Source organism: Salvia miltiorrhiza, chromosome 3 (assembly GCF_028751815.1).
Source record: "Salvia miltiorrhiza cultivar Shanhuang (shh) chromosome 3, IMPLAD_Smil_shh, whole genome shotgun sequence".
Classification (NCBI taxonomy): domain Eukaryota; kingdom Viridiplantae; phylum Streptophyta; class Magnoliopsida; order Lamiales; family Lamiaceae; genus Salvia; species Salvia miltiorrhiza.
The window spans coordinates 39,179,541-39,193,252 of NC_080389.1; the positions used below are offsets into that span (position 1 = coordinate 39,179,541).

General features: G+C 33.8%; 2 long non-coding RNA genes across 5 annotated transcripts; both read left to right on the forward strand.

Moving 5' to 3' along the window:
* Positions 1 to 2,824: 2,824 nt before the first annotated feature.
* LOC131016644 (uncharacterized) lies at positions 2,825 to 3,654 on the forward strand. The gene is made up of 2 exons (XR_009099157.1): positions 2,825 to 3,110; positions 3,375 to 3,654. It is a non-coding gene; the product is annotated as an uncharacterized LOC131016644 (long non-coding RNA).
* An 8,108-nt stretch (positions 3,655 to 11,762) lies between these two features.
* Positions 11,763 to 13,552, forward strand: LOC131016645 (uncharacterized). 4 transcript variants are annotated; one of them, XR_009099159.1, is made up of 3 exons: positions 11,763 to 12,354; positions 12,931 to 13,081; positions 13,256 to 13,552. It is a non-coding gene; the product is annotated as an uncharacterized LOC131016645 (long non-coding RNA). The 4 variants fall into 4 exon arrangements; XR_009099158.1 differs by having other exon boundaries at positions 11,764 to 12,273; XR_009099161.1 differs by having other exon boundaries at positions 12,284 to 12,390.
* Positions 13,553 to 13,712: the final 160 nt, after the last annotated feature.

Here is a 13,712-nt window from a genome sequence, read left to right on the forward strand (position 1 = left end):
ACGTACTATGTTCGTAGAAAAATGAATGAACATACTAATGTTCGATGATATATGCGTAGAAAAATAAATGAACAGTGATATGTTCGTAGGAAAATTAATGAACATACTAATGTTCAGCTATTACGTTCATTGACGAATGGTATCACATCAGAAAATGAATGGAGTATTTTACGGGATTTCATAAACATACCAAATTAATTTAATATCATGGAATTTTATGATTCCTTGATTCAGATTCATCCAGCGGACATGATGTGGTCTCTATTCTCCATCTAAGTAGGTGGTTGCCATGGAAGCTAACCCTATATATATAGGGTCGCATTCAATGGAGACCATTTCTTATATAGAGAATGAAGACCAAATCAAGGCCATTCATCTCAATCCAATCAATGATCCAGATTATTTCATGATTTGATTTTTCATGTAATTAAATAATGGTTAATTACATTTATTTAATCCAGAAAGGGCAAAAACGTCCACTCAAATCTACTGAAATATGGGATCCCATTGAACAAATCCCGAAAATTCATCTTTTTCCATGCTGGGACCTAATCCGTCAATGAACATAATAGATGAACATTAGTATGTTCATTGTTTTCCTACGAACATTTCGACGAACATCAGTATGTTCATTGGTTTTTCTACGAACATATCGACGAACATCAGTATGTTCATTGGTTTTCTATGAACATATTAACGAACATCAGAATGTTCATTGATATTTTCTACGAACACTTCATTGACGATATGCAGATCTGCAAATCCGGCGACGGCGCGGAACGGCGGTCGCCACCACGAGCGTTCTACCATTGTCGTCTTCATCGGCTTCACCCTGACGACGCCGGGGCAGCACAGCCTCGAGAATCCTCCGCCTGCGACGCCGACGGAGCAGCAGAAGAAGGAGGAGATGGAGGCGATAGGGGAGGAAGGCGGTGGAAGGGAGAATGGAGGGGATGGCAGCGGAGCAGAAGCGGCGGAGCAGCAGAGATGGGGAGGCGGCGGAGCAACAGGGGATTGGGGGAGGCGGCGGGAGAGGGGGGAGAGTGATTGAGAGAGAGAGATAGAGAGAGCGTGAATGAGAGAGAGTGAGTGAGATTAGGGTTAAATAGAAAATGATATGCTTAACCTTTTGATTATAAAATAAATTAAAATTAATAAATTTAATCAATTAAATTACCACCATTAGATTAAGTTAGATCAAGGAACCAGATTTGGTCTTCATTCTCTATATAGGGGAGTGGTCTCCATTGAACTCTCCCCTATATATATATATATATATATATATATATATAAGGTCAGCTTCAATGAAGACCACTTCCCTATATCTTTATATATTTCCCTATATCTTTATATATATAAAAAGCAAAGTAAATGTCAATAAATTTAATTTGAAGGGTAATTTTGGAATTGAAAAAAAAAACTAAAAGTCAAATCTAATATGTTGACCCCACTTTATTTTCGAAAATAAAAAACTGCCATTACAAGTTAACCAAGAAAATAGCAAAGCACTATATAAATATGTTTTTTTCCTTATTTCATAGATAGAACACGATTGTTTTCATTTTTAAGTAATTTAATATTATGTCAAATATATATATGCATCTTGAACAAAAGATTATGAAATGAACTTTAATTTGATATATAATAAAAAAAATATTTAAAATGAGCAAGTTATGATAATATAAAATTATAAAATAGTTTATATTTAAAAATATTGATATTTCCTTCAAAAGGAATGAGATTTTAATTGCAATTATAAACTGTATCATTCTTTTAAATTTTTGTCAAATTATGTATTTTTTATTTCATTAAAAACATTATTAATATGACATTATGTAATTATCATAAAATGATAAAATATTATATATTATAATTTTTTTTATCAAATTAAATCAATAAGTATAAAATAGTTGTATATATTACTTGAGTCTAAAATTATGTGTAAATTACTTGCATAAAAAATTCTAAAAATATGTTGAAAGATTATTTTCTGAATTTTTATTCTAATTTACAATATTTATTTCATCATCAAATAAATGAAAATTAAATTCAAGATTTTATTGAATCAAAAGTTATAAGAGAAAAAGAAAATCTTATGTTTTAATTAATTTGTTCAAAATTAGTGTTGCTTTCTAAATATGACAACTTCTTTATTTTTATTAATGTAAGTATTTTTTATTTATTTTTGTATTCATACAATTATCTTTGATAGGTATTAAACTAAGTACAGATATCTTTACGTGTTTATTTATATCTCAAAAATATGTGTTCAAATATAATCTGTCAATGACCAATATGCTTAATAGCAAGCACTTTCATCCCTTAAATTATGATTAAAACTTTGGTGAAATTATAGCTTTAATTTATAAATGAATTTTTCTTCCATAGTTTGAATTTTATAGGTTGATATTTTTTTTAATTCATCATTTTTCACACCAAATCCATAATGTTACATAACAAATTCATACACAACTTATTGTATGCGATAAATCTGGTTTAAGTTTTGTAATGATAAAAACTCCCTATATAAGTTATACAAGATCCCTATATATATATATATATATATATATATATATATATATATATATATATATATATATATATGGTCAAGTTAAACAAAGAATGACCCTATGTATAGAGAATAAAGAATAAATCATAACCCCACATTTAATGGAGATTAACGGTTTTGATTCATTCCTAATTTCAATTTCTTAAATTCTAAATATTCATTATATATGAGTTTTAATTAATGAAAGGGCAAATCTATAATTTTCCAATCCCCCATATCTACCAAATCCCCCATTTACGATCACTATTCAAAGTCTCATATCACAATCTCTCTCTCTCTCTATTCAAAATCGCTCACCATAATCGAAAGTTTGCACCTTCTTGTCAAGAAATCTGCTGCGCCACTGCGACTCTGAAAATCCAGCGACGTCGTGTCTTCCTCTGGAATCGACATCCCTCACTCTTCCTCTGGAATCGACATCCCTCACCAATCATTGTCACACACTGAGGTCTTCGCTTTCAAATGATCGCCTCTGCTTTTAGGATTTTCGGCGAGGCTAGTTGGCGTCGCCGACCGAATTCGGCGTGCGACCGACCAAGAAGTACGACAAGAGGATGATTGTTGAGATCTACAAATTGATTGTTGATATTTTTTTTTGTTTTAATTAGCTATAATTCATATTTTAATTGATTTGTGATTTTGGTCTGCAGCTTTGCGTCTGCACTGCTATTTTTTTTTGTCAAATTAAATGAGCAATTTGGAATTTTGGGGATATTAATGCGTCAAGTAAATCTGAATATATCTGTTCATTTAGATATTATATTATGTTCATTTATAAATTGTGCTATGTTCATTTATGTCTCAGTGACCGGCGACCACTGCCCGATTTTGAGAAGGAGGCTGTGGTCAACCATGACTTTGAGAAGATGGAGGGCATGGAACGGCGGCCAATCGCCGGTCTTGTAGAGGCGGCAATTGGACTGGCTGTGGACGGAGTTCTCGATCGAACTGGCTGTGGACGGAGTTTTCGTCAAATTGAATGAGCAATTTTAGAATTTAGGGGATATTCATGCGTCCAGTAAATCTGAATATATCTGTTCATTTAGATATTGTGTTCTGTTCATTTATAAATTATTTTCTGTTCATTTATGTTCACGGCGAATAGCTTTTATTTCCGTTTCTGCTATGAAATCTGAGTTTTTTTGTTTTTTTAACATACTAAAACATTTTGAACATGCTTTAAACAATTACGAACATCTAAATAAACTATTTGAATTTCTCTTAATAACATAAAATATTTAACATAAAGCATTTCGAACAAGCGTAAAAAAATTACGAACGCCTAAATAAACTATTTGAATGTTTCTTACTAACATAAAATATTTAACATAAAGTATTTCGAACAGGCGTGAAAAATTTACGAACAACTAAATAAAAATATTAAAAATTTTATGATGCTGGAGACGTTAATGGAGTTTATGTTTCTGGATATTTCAGAGACGTGAATGGAATATACATTTTTCTGGAGTTCTGAAAAATTAATGTGATAAATGAATGAAAAGATATATAATATTGAAAGATATGGCAAAATCAAATCTTACTAAAATAAAGAAAGATAATTAAAGATACACACATCTTAATTAACGCATTATAAGATTAGTGAATGACATGATTATCCTTTTTGGCTATTAATATGGAAAAAGTCTACAAAAAATTCGGTCTATTAGATTAGTTTAATTGGAGAGTCTAGATTAATTCTCTTTTCTCTAAATACTTATCATTCTCTGTTTAACCTTTCTCTCTCTCTCTCTCTATATATATATATATATATATAGTGTTAAGTATCAAATACGCCCCTAACATAGAGACCCCTATCACATATAGCACCCTATACTCGACTTGGGTCCAACTAAACCCCCAAAGTCTTAAATTGGGTGCAATTAAACCCTCCGCCCTAATGGACGTTTAACACCGTTAAATATTTATTTTTATTTTTATTCTTTATAAATTTCGTTGGTAGGCCTTCTACCGACACGGCCGGCGTGGCGGCGGTTTCGGACACTAACCCTTCCCCTAAATGGAAGCAAGACTCCACCACTGCCACCAGCTCCAATGCCGGAGGCGGAGCCGACCTGTTCCCGGTCCTGCCTTCTCTCGAAGGCGGCGGCGGCAACTTGGAGAAATTCGCCATGGAGGATTGGGAGAGCGTGTTGTCGGAGTCTGTCGTCGTCTCACCCAGCCAGGAGCAGGCATTCATCCGCTGGGTGATGGGAGATGTGGAGGATCCGGCAATGGCCAATCTCAATAAAACCCTCCAAATTGGCTCCGCCGCAGAGTTCGATTTCAGCGGTGGCTTCGGGGTTGTGGATCAAGGCTTCGGCGGGGACCAATTTGGGGGCAGCTTCATGCCCACGCTCTCTAATTTCAGCAGATCCAGCGTTGAGAAGATTGGTTTGCCCTTGCCTCCCTCTTCTGCTAATTTCAAATTTCTCCCAAATTCAATGCATTCGTCTAACAATCTCGGAGCAATAGCTCTTCATCATCCCACTACATTTGATTCCTCTGCAGAAATGAAGCCACCGATTTTCAACCCGCAGCTGCTCATGAACCACCAGCAACAACAAGCCTCCCTCTTCTTCCCGCTGCCATTGATGCAGGAGCTCGGCCCCCCTCAGGCGAAGCGCCACAACCCCGACGAGGAGCAGATCAATTTTGAAAGAAGGCGGGTGGGGAAAGCCTACCAACTGTACGATGAAATGCTTAGCACATTTTCACCTTCAACGTCTTGATTAGAGGCTTCTGCAAGAACTCCATGGTTGATGAGGCCCTTCAGATTCTTCAGGGAGATGGATAAGTTTGAGTGCGGACCGGATTTGGTGACCTATAACACGATTCTTGATGGATATAACTTTCCGGCGCGTTTCCAGCCACCAACAAAATTTAAAAAAAAAATTAATAGTTAACGGTGTTAAACGACCGTTAGGGCTAAGGGTTTAATTGCACCTAATATAGGACTTTGGGGGTTTAGTTGGACCCAAGTCGAGTATAGGGTGTTATACGTGATAGGGGTCTCTATGTTAGGAGCGTATTTGATACTTAACCAATATATATATATATAAGCATGTGCTATATATTTGTATAATTACATTGGTTATATTAAAATATTAGATCACTTAGCAAAAAATAATACCTGGGTTCGAATCCTGAAGGGAGCATTTTTTTTTATTTTTTTGAGTGCATTAATTTTAACAGCGAATGCATTAATTTTTACAGTGAATGCATTAGATTTGATGGTTCTCACGTTCTCACAAATAATGTAGTTCTCTCTAGAACCACACCCTATATATATATATATATATATATATATATATATATATATATATATATATATATATATATATATATAGGGTGTGGTTCTAGAGAGAACTACATTATTTGTGAGAACGTGAGAACCATCAAATCTAATGCATTCACTGTACAGGATTCGAACCCAGGATCTGCATTCATCCAACATGATGATACATCCACCGTAGATCTTGATGATCGAATGGCTGAAAATGGTTCTCCGTTCTTTTTTTATTTATGGTTCTTTCTTGAACCTCTCCCTATATATATATATATATATATGATCATATAGTATCCAAGCTTATGGTAGATCCGTAGGTCCAAATCAAGACCACACATTTGTGACATGTGGCGCATCAAGATTGTGACACATGACAATGAGCTTCCAAGCATTCCAAGGCAAAATCTGCAGAGGGGTAAAATTGAAATATATTTTTGAAATTAAAAAAAAATAGATTTTCTCAAAATAGACATATTTTAGATGCATAAAATTTCACACAAGATGCATAAAGTGTTCACATAAAAATGCATAACTTTGAACAGAAAAATGCATTTCAATTTTACAAATTTGGTATTTTCGCCACCCCACCCCACACCACCCCCCAACCCTCCCCACCACCACCACCCCATACCCCACCCCCCAAAAAAATAGACATGTTTCACATGCATATAAAATATACAAAATGCATAAAGTTCACATAAAAATGCATTAAATTAAGCGAAAAATGCATTTCATTATTACAAATCTGATATTTTCGCCACCCTACCAGCCTGCACCCCCCCACCCAAGCCAACCTCTTTTTTTAAATTTTTTTTTTTGCAAATCTGATTTTTTGACCGCTGCCCCCTGCCATCCCCCCAGCAAAAAAAAAATATTTTTTTATTTTTTTGCAAATCTTATTTTTGACCGTTGCCCCTCGCCACCACCACCCCCCAAGCCAGAAAAAAAAAATTTGTGAAAAAATCAGTTTTGTGATTTTTTTTTTGGCTTGGGGGTGGGGGTGGGTCAGCGGTCGAAAAATTAAAAAAATATATATATTTTTTTTACTTGGGGAGAGGGGTGGGGGTGGCGAAAATACCCGAATTTGTAAAATAAAAAAAATTGGCTTTGGGAAGGGGGGGGGGGGGATCGGGGGTGGTGTGGTATGGGATAGTGAAAATACATAATTTGTAAAAATGTAATGCATGTTTATGGTCAAAGTTATGCATTTTTTGTGTGAGACATATGCATTTTTGTTTGAAAGTATATGCATGTAAAACATGTCAGTTTTTGAGGGATGGGGGTGGTGGGGGTTGTGGTGGGTATGGGGATTGGGGGGGTGGTGTGGGGTGGGGTGGCGAAAATACTAAATTTTTAAAAATGAAATGCATTTTTATGTGAAACTTTATGCATTTTTTATATGATACTTTATGCATTTTGTGCGAAACTTTATGCATCTAAAATATGTCTATTTTGAGAAAAAATATAATTTTAATTTTATTTTTAATTTCGAAAATATATTTCGATTTTACTCCTGTGCAGATTTTACCTTGAAATGCTTGGAAGCTCCTTGCCACGTGTCACAATCTTGATGCGCCACATGTCACAAATGTGTGGTCTAGATTTGGACCTACGGATCTACCATAAGCTTGGATACTACAAGAACCCAACTTTGTATATACCCTATATATATATATATATGAGTTAATATATAAAACTATCAACTTTCATATTGTAAAGATAAATATTGTCCACTAAGATAAAAATAATAAAAACTGTCCACTTTTTGATTGAAAAGACAGAAATACCCTCATTTAAAAATATGTACTCTCTCTTTTTCTCTCATTCTCTTCTCTCTCTTCTCCCTCACAGTCAACTCCCTTCCCCCTTCTCTCTCTCTCTCTCTCTCCCTCCCTCCCTTCGAGCTCAGATCGCCGACGATCTCGTCCCTGCGCCGTCGCTGTAACCAAACAAACTCAGGCCAGAGACGATGGATCCGATGGCGGTGGTGAACGTGTGCGTGCCGTGGCCGTCGTCGTCGCACGGCGATCTCGATTCCTTGGATTCATCAATCGGTGGCGTAATCTGAGGCATCGCAGTGGTTAGAGCACCGAATCCATTGTTTCCGACTTCGAGATCCAATATTTGAAGTGGCGTTGCCGTCGATCGCCGGAGATCTGGAGTGCTTGAAATGGCGGCGGCGGCTCCTGCGTCCTCATCGCCTTCTCCTTCTCCTACGGCCTTTTTCTTGCCGCCAGCTCCTCCTTCGTCGATTACCTCTCCTTCACCTCCGTCTCCGCGCCTCCGACAGCCGGTGGCGGCGGGTCGGCGATGCTGGAGATTGAGCTGGTTTTGGCGGGGAAGGGTGCTGCGACGTGGAGGATGAGGGGGTCGAGAAACAAAGCGCGCAACATCCCCGCCGCGCAAACACGGCGCCGCTGCTCTCTGCCTCTACTCAATCTGCGCCGCCAGACGCGGCGTCTCCGATTCTCCTCCGATGCTGAGTTCTGCAGCCCCAATGAATTAGATGATGCTTGAATCTGTGTACTATGTTGTAGATCTATAATCTCTTTCCTTATCTCGCTCTCTCTCTCTCTTTCCTTGTAAAAACAGATCTGAAATTTTGTTTGTGAATATTGCAAATCTTCTTGAACTTTTGTTTGTGAATTTTGTTGGCTGTTTGTAGAAGATTTGGTGTGAGGAGGGAGATTAGTCAAATTAATATTCTTGTTTTGATGCTTGGAGATTTTGTTGGTTTGATGTTTTTGGTTAGTATGCAAAAGCCTACAGCTTAATTGATTAATTAATGTTTCACTTAATCAAGAATTCATTTGTGGTAGATTTTAGGTTAGTAGTTTTAATTTTCTAAATTTCACAGCTAGATTTATGAATTCACAACTTTATGTTTTTAAATTCAGAACTAGATCTATGAATTCACAACCAGCTCGATGAATTCATAACTTAATGTTCTTAAATTCACAACCAGCTCGATAAATTCACAACTTAATATTGTTGAATTCACAATCAAATCTATGAATTCAAAACTAAAACTCGAATTCACAACCAAAATAAATTCCAGTTTTAGCCGTGAATTCAAACTTTAAAAACCTCAAATTCACAACTACTTGAATTCACAACCAAAATAAATTCTGGTTGTGAATTAAATTTTAATTGTGAATTCGACTAGTTGTTAATTCACAACCAAAAATTCTGATTGTGAATTAAATTTTAGGGTTTAGGGTTCACAACTAGGGTTTACGTTTCAGTTCAGTTCAGTTGTGAATTTACTGTTTCAGTTCAGTTGTGAATTCACAATCGTAATAATTCACAACTAGGGTTTAGGTTTAGGGTTTCAGTTTAGTTCAGTTGTGAATTTACTGTTTCAGTTCAGTTGTGAATTCACAATTGTAATAATTCACAACTAGGGTTTAATGTTTCAGTTCAGTTCAGTTGTTAATCCACAATCGTAATAATTCACAACTAGGGTTTAGGTTTAGGTTTAGGGTTTAGGGTTTCAGTTCAGTTAAGTTGTGAATTTACTGATTAAGTTCATTTGTGAATTTACTGTTTCAGTTCAGTTGTGAATTCACAATCGTAATAATTCACAACTAGGGTTTAGGTTTAGGGTTTCAGTTCAGTTCAGTTGTGAATTTACTATTTCAATTCAGTTGTGAATTCACAATTGTAATATTTCACAACTAGGGTTTAGGTTTAGGGTTTAATGTTTCAGTTCAGTTCAGTTGTGAATTCACAACTAGGGTTTAGGTTTAAGGTTTAGTGTTTCAGTCCAGTTCAGTTGTGAATTCACAATCGTAATAATTCACAACTAGGGTTTAGGTTTAGGGTTTAGGGTTTCAGTTCAGTTCAGTTGTGAATTCAAAACCAAAAAAATCGGGCTGTGAATTAAATTTTGATTGTGAATTCGACTGGTTGTGAATTCACAAACAAAAAATTCTGGTTGTGAATTCGATTGGTTGTGAATTCACAATTCACAACCAGTGTGAATTCACACTGGTTGTGAATTGCGGGATTTTTTAAAGGGTGATGTAAAGTGGACATTTTTTTAATTTTTAATGTGAAGGGTATTTTGGTAACAGTGGACATTTTTTAAGTTTTTTATTTTAGTGGACATTTTTTATTTTTACAATATGAAAGTGGCCATTTTAAAAATTCACTCTATATATATTATAAATTTTCAATTGAAAATGTCTTTGTTGAAGCATCTTATATATAATAGGAAAATATTCTCTCTCCGACATGACATTTTAAAACTTCATCATTCGAATGTTTCTCAAATCTCCTTCGTATGTAATTATTCTTCATTTATATTTTTTAATTATAAATTATAATTATAAATGACATATCAATTAACATTAATATTTATTAATCAATCAATTAATAAAAATGTTACACAAACACCAATCAATTAATATATTATATATTATTTATAAATATTTAGCAACCAACTCTAATTGTGATGTGATGCTATTAAATGATTTTTGAGTGTTAATTATGATAGAAATAGTAAATATATAAATTTAGTAAATTCATGAAAATTGAAAATATAATTTGATGAGATCTACATAATTGATGTGGATCTGATTCCTCGACTACAAAATATAATTTGATGTGCAATGTCATTCTTAACATGATTTCTAATTTTATTGTTTTCATATTCGACGAAAGTATATTTGAACCTAAGAGGGTGTTTGGCTGAGCTTATAAGCTCCTCAAAACAGCTTATAAGCTGTTTAAGAGCTTATAAGCTCCTTCAAAGTGTTTGGCAAAATAAGCTCCTCAACCGCTTATAAGCTCCAAAAATAAGCTCCAAGAGCTTATAAGCTCCCCAAAAAATAAGTTCCTCCACCCCAACTTATTTTTTTATAATCTCATATGCAACAATCTTTTTACAAATATTTTTCAACTATAATTTATTACTTTCATCATATATCATTTAAGTTCATTTTTCTTCGATTTTCTCTCTCTAAAAAAAATTCTCTCTCTCTAGCAAAAAAATTCTCTCTCTAACTTATAAGCTCAATTATCCAAACACTTTGACAACTTATAAGCTCTTAAAAATGACATCTTATAAGCTCTTGAAACATCTTATAAGCTCTTTAAAATAAGCTTAGCCAAACACCCTCTAAATTAGATGTAAGACTAGTTTTTGATTCAACCCCATTCTTATCATAAAGATCTTATTAATATTTTCAGCTTGGTCAGAAGAGTGCAAACATTTTAAAGCATTTTTTTTTCAATACCCCAACCAGATACAAAGCGCATTGCTCGTGAGCCTCAGTTGGATTGGATTTTATTTGGGTTGACATATTCTTTATTGTTATTGTCTAAATTTGTGATCTATTTCCTCACAGTGCTAGTTGAGATCTGAGCCCATTATTTTATCATTATTAGATCATTTGTTTAGAGATGATGAGCTAATTCTGCATGCTATCCATTTTCAACCAGGTAAATCTTCTTTACGTAAACAACTTAATCTTAAGAGCGCATTCTTTTTTCTGATAAATTTATCATGAAAAAATAAAGGATAACAAAACATTCTCCTTCTAAGTACCTCATTTATTTGCCTTCATTTCCTACAATTTTTTTTTTATCATTTCTTATTCATTCTTTCCACTAAGGGTAATATTATATATCCCTCATTGAAGTGAAAAAGAAAAATGAAAAAGAGTGAAATTCCCTTTGTAAGAAATGAGGGAAAAGAAATTAGACATTTTAAAGAAGATTTTTTTTTTTATCTTTCATTTTTCCATGATATATTTAATTATCAATCAAAGATAACAACACCCTAAGATAAAAATATTTCTACAGACAAGACATATTGAGTAATCTTCCTAGGACGACATACATTGAATTCTTCTTCTTCTGCTTCTTTTTTTCTTTTTTTGAATTCATCATAGCAAATATGTAATTTAGAAAATGTATACAATCAAAAGGTTGAAGGATTTATACAACTATATGTACAAATTGGATTTAATCAGTTTATAATTAAGAATAAACTATACTCTTTGTACTTATCATATTATCACTTTTATCATTTTTTTTTGCTTAGTTTGATTGTCCTCTTTGGCTTCTCACTTTATTGTTATACTAATCAGAAACTGATTTTAAAATTTGGAATCAAAGGTGTGCGTCTTATTTTATTTATAATTCTCTTTTTGGAGTTTATAATTTGACGCTTTTTGGAGTTTCTGATTTAATCATATAATTCACTTTTTGGAGTTTCTGAACCAAACTACATATATTGACAAGTCCCCGTAGAGAACTAAGGCTAAAAAAAATTATTGCTGGAGTTATAATAAGTTATTCTAGGAAAACTACTTGCTCTGTTTTCATTTCTTTTCATATAAATATAATACATATTCATTTGACAATGTTGTTTGTCGATATCTGTTGGTTTATACCTTAGAAGTGTTTTTTTGTGAGTGTGTTTTCTCCTTTAGTTATGTTCCTACTTAAATCTGACTTGTGTTTTCTGCCCTGCTGGTGCAATCTATATAAAGTAGGTGTTCGGTTCTTTGTTGCATCAATTCCCTGGGTAAATTTTATTTGATCATCAATTTACTGAAAAGAAATAGCAGAGTTTTTTGAGGCCACATGTTTGAAGTGTAAACTTAATTGTATCTTTACTTTTTTGGTAATTGATAGTCATTCTAAAACTTCAAACCTTAAATGATTATATAATTGTTAGCTTTAAAGAGTGTGTTTGTATGTGTGTGTGTGTAAATTGCTCAATAGAAATCGAAGTGAAGCAGCAATTATTTCTTCCCAGTTTCATCATCTTGCCTCATTGAAAAAGTCTTTATGTTTCTAATAGCTTTTACATGTTTTTTTGGCTTATAGTAGTTAGTTGCATTTTGCCCACTTAAGTTTGTTTTATAGATTAACTACTAAAATAGATGGACCCATAATTTGTTCTGCCTTAATTGCAAATATCATGCAGTAGCAATATACAATCCATGTTTGTTTATTAATTCTGAACAATATTGGATGTTAACGTGCATGGAGTTTTGTGGGTCTTGCATGCATTTTATCGTTCTCTATGCATGCTCACTATTTTTTTTTTTTATGGTTTTAGGTGATAAGTATGTAAATGGAGTGATAATTCCCTGCCAGTACCCAACTTATCAACTAAAGCAGGCTTGAAGTTCGAAATTTAAGAGCAAAGCTTATGTAAGAAAGAGAGATGGCCTTCCTGTTGAATCTGCTTGCTAATGAACTCTGACGAGGTATGCATATGCTTTTATGATAGGGTAATTTGGTTGTAACTTTATAATTGTTGAGGAAAATATATCCTTTAAGATACATGCTTCATTATGCCCTCAAACGTATTTGGTCCTGCTACTGCTAAGTGCTTGGTCATTCTATTGATCCAACTCGATTTTTGTTTCCTGTCGTTCTAGGTTGCAAATTGCTATACGCGGATGTTGTTTTCCGTTGTTCTAGGTTGCAAATTGCTATGCGGGGATGTTGTTCTGGCATTTATAGCTTGGATTGGAGCTTAGTTTTCATAAGATGAGAGCTTAAGTTATGAATGTAAGGTTGAATAAACTTAGACTATATGTAACTGATTTGATTGTGTTGTCAGTTATGTTTGAATGTAATGTTGGATGAATAATATTTGAATGTAATGTTGGATGAACAATGTTTGAGTTAATGTAAGAATTTTTAGTATTAATGTATGTATTTTTAGTTTTCTATTATGAGTTTTTAGCATTAATGAAATATATATTCTATAAAAAATTTAAATAGAATTGCAAAAAACTATTGTAACATAATAAATAGACAACAAACAAACTTTGTTATCTATCAACAAATTGACAATAGACCATAACCTATTGTCTACCATCTATCAACAAA